Raw genomic sequence first — 4,046 nt, forward strand, 5'->3', positions numbered from 1 at the left:
AAATATGTTGCACAAAAACTCTGTTCAAAAAAAGTTTGAAACACATTCAGAAAAAGTACATTCACCAAGTATTTTTTTTTTATTGTATTAGGCTAGAATGAACTGAAAGCTGCAGATTAACAAAAGAGTCTAAGAGAAAAAAATCAATTGAAATCCTTAGTTGGGTTTTTGGAAAATTCAGTACTCTTCTGTTTCAGTTCTTAATATTGGTTTCCCTAAAGTTATATATCACCAACTGCAGTAAAATGCTTGCTACAAGACTGTGCCGGATTCCTATAACCAGCCTCGTCCCCGGCATTGGCAGGCCTCTGACCAAACCACAGTTATGTATGAGGACCAGAGTCCAGCAACTGGCCTCGGATTCCCGGTCAGGTGTAAAACAAACCCCCGAGACGAGGAATAAAAGAATGGCTGCCCCCGCAGGTGAAACAGGTATTAATTGCAGAATTTGAAATACAGTGTACATTTAATATATTTCATACTGTATACTTTAAAGGAAATTTTTTTGCCCCCCGTTTTATTTTCCTTCTTTTGCCCTAGAAATGTGGGGCAGATGTAACTCTGAATGGGTGTATTCAAAACAGGGGAAAATTCTTTGTAAATGTGAACAGGCAAAAAAAAAAAATTTTGAGTGAAAATAACCCTGTACACAGTGTACATATTACATTTTATATAAGTTGTGTCTTGTTTCAGCTTTCAGCATTGGTAAAAAAGGGGCAGTTGCAGGGGCGGCTGGGTTTTAGGGTTGGGGGACTTTGTTACTATGGATTGGCTTCAAAGGAAAAGTTAGATTGGATCAGAGAATGTAAGTAAATACAACAACTCTGTGGGAGAAAATTAATTTTGGGAAAAGTCCACAGTTTAAGATATTTTTTTTTTATTGTTTTAAATAGATTCTGGTCAGAAGAAATTAAGAGAAATTGTTCCACCCAAATTTTATTTTGGGGGGAGGGCTAACAGCTCTTTCTGCTGTTACCATCGCAAGAACTCCTGTCTCTAATATTGCAATGAAAAATTCATGGGTGGTAAGAATCACCTCACTAAAGGGTTTAAATTTATATGACTGTTTTTATTATCTCCTTTAACATTTATCAATGACAAATACAAAGAAGGTTATAATATCTCATGTCAGATGCTTTTCAGATCTAAAAATTAGCATATCTTGGCTAATGAATTAATATTTTTTTTCCCCAGTGCCAAAACTATATTATGAATTACAATGCATTTTTTTAATTTTATTAGCTACAGATTTCCCAATTTTAGTAAATTTTTTATATCACAGGCCATTTTTGGGAGCATAGCTGCTATGATTGGAACCAGCATAATGACACAGTAAATGACAAGGAGGGTTTCGGAGCTAAACATCTAGCTTGGATGTTACACAGTGCTGTAATCGGGAAAAGTTGTGGCCCCCATCACGATGTTAGGTGGCCCCTTGATGGTCAGAGCTGCTTGGTACACTGCAGGGGTGGTGGGAGGTGAGTGAGAAGAAGTAAAAAATCAAAGATTTGTTGATTAAAAAGTAAATGATCTTATCATATCCAATATCCACCTTAACATTATAAACTTTTTAGCTTACCCTGGTACTTCATGAAGACAGAATACTTCACTTAGCTTTATTAATCAAATTTTGTCTTCAGACTCAATGAATATTGTATGCCTCAGATGGCTTAATCAGTGTATTAACCTCAGCAATAATTGTAATTTTATGCTTTTTTTTTAAAGTGAAATGTTACACTGTAAAAATTTTTTCCCAGTACAGTATTAAAATGTATAATCCAAGAAAGGAATTGTCTAAATAAATTATATAACATATAATCAAGATGGATTTTTCTTCATTGAATAGGTCCCCAGCCCTTGCTATGTGTACCCGGGAAAATTCCTCAACAGGGGAGGTCCTTTGCTATTGGCCTGGGTGTTGTCTTTGCTTCTAGAGGTAGTGTTATAGACTGTAAATGTGTGTAAACTTTATTAAGGAATGCGGAACACAACTATTGCATTGTGTCAACCTTCCATTACATTATATCAACTCTTTATGACATTAACCCACACTACTATTGCATTGTGTCAACCTTCCATTACATTATGTCAACTCTTTATGACATTAACCCACATACTATTGCATCGTGTTATCTTTCCTTTACATTATGTCAACTCTTTATGACATTTACAAACTACAATTTTATTTCGTCAATTGCTTTTCGTTATGTTTACTTTTCATGACAATCTTAGTTTTTATTAACTGATGTAAAAAGCTCATGCCATACTGTGCCATTTTTACATTATGTCGATTCACTATTCTTTTGGAAACGTATCCGGCCTTTATATGAGCATAACGATTTTCCCGTTCCGCAAGCACTAAAAATGCGGGAAGAGAAAACTGTTGAGAAAAGATTTTAGCGATTTTGGTACTCTTTTTAAAGAAAACTTTAAGGACAAATGATTAAACTTTAAACATGCAAAGCCTTAACACTGCGACTTTAAAAAGTCACGTGAAATTCAATGGTGTTTATTAATCTGATAATTTAAATCAAATATTATGAAACGTGTTAAAATTTTTTTCTTTTTATTTTGAATTGTTTTTTTTTTTTTTTTATAAAAGTCTTAAACTTTGTAGGACATTGCATTAGTTTCACATTAAGTTTAGCTGAATTAAGTTGAAAAATTTTTTCATAAAAAGAAAACCTGAGAGCTTTCCCCTTTCCGCCCCTTTCTCCAACCATATACCGCAACCCTTCCTTTTTCAAGATTCCCATATCTGCCACTGATATGTGCCCATGCTGTTACAAGGGATATTAATTGATTTAGATGAGCACTTGGGAATTTTTTAATAGAATTTTGGGTGGAAATTAAAAAAATTATAACTATGATAATTTTTTTTTTTGAAAGAGGAGGTCAACCAGAAAAAAAATCATTTACCCGAAAAAACTTGACAAGCCAAGAAAAAAAAAGTCCAAGCCCAAAAAACCCATTTCGGGGGGGGGGGCCAACTTCGATCAGTCCCATTTTTTCCCCGAATATTACATTACCCTTTGTGGACTAACTTCAAAAAGTGGGGGTGGGGGGCTGTACAGTTTCAATGACATTACATTTTCTATAGTAAATTTTGTCGGGAAAGAGGGGGGGTTTATATTATGTGCCGAATTTGTCCTAATCAATCAGGACCCCTCCCCCTTCTTACCAGTCATTAAAACACGGTCGTAAAATTTATTATATACTAGTATACAGCTTTGAGATAATGTAAATGTATTTCAACATCAGGTAATGAACTTTTGGAATCAACATGATAAAGAGTTAAACAGAATAAAGATATTTTTAAATCACATAAAAAAGAGTTGACATAACGTATTTATATATCCACATCACGGAATGGAGTTTTGACATAATGTAATAAAGTATTGAAAAATATAAAGATATGTTCACATTATGTATACTTTTAATACGTAATAAAGCACTACATAAAGGTAAGATGTGTTCACCTCACATCATGATGCCCTTGCCGTAAAAAAAAGATAAATCCATATCACGTAATAATGCTTTGATATAATAGAAATATATACTCTCAGAAAGGAATGGGCTTTTGACTTCATGTAATGATAAGTTTAATTATACAAGCAAATTTACTTGACGTAATGCAATTTTGACCTCACATATTAAAGAAAAGAAATGTTGTAAAGAAACTTTCATTTCATGTAATAAAGTTTTTAACACAATGTAAACACATTATCACTTCACATAATGAATTTTTTACTTCAAGTTATGAAGTGCTGACATAATGAAAGGATGTATTTACTTCATGTAAAGCAGCATTGACATGATGTTAATATATATTTACATCATCTCATATAAAATGGACGTAACGTAAAAATATGTTCACATCACGTGATGATAAATTGACATAATAAATGCATAGTTGTATGCTATAAGGCAGTGATGGCGTTCCATACTTTATGAAGGTTTCATATCCATGATACTATTTATAGTGTTATATTTTAGATGAATATATCTTTTTTTTCATATTATATATATATCCCTTTTTTATAGTG

The 4,046-nt window shown here is 32.9% G+C and overlaps 1 pseudogene; it reads left to right on the top strand.

The window, feature by feature from the left end:
• The first annotated feature begins 229 nt into the window (after window positions 1-229).
• On the top strand, window positions 230-1,936 carry LOC134254902 (growth hormone-inducible transmembrane protein-like; annotated as a pseudogene).
• Window positions 1,937-4,046: the final 2,110 nt, after the last annotated feature.

The sequence above is a fragment of the Saccostrea cucullata genome, unplaced genomic scaffold (genome assembly GCF_032062105.1).
Source record: "Saccostrea cucullata isolate Sc308-1 unplaced genomic scaffold, CSIRO_AGI_Scuc_v1 ctg17523, whole genome shotgun sequence".
Taxonomy (NCBI): Eukaryota; Metazoa; Mollusca; class Bivalvia; order Ostreida; family Ostreidae; genus Saccostrea; species Saccostrea cuccullata.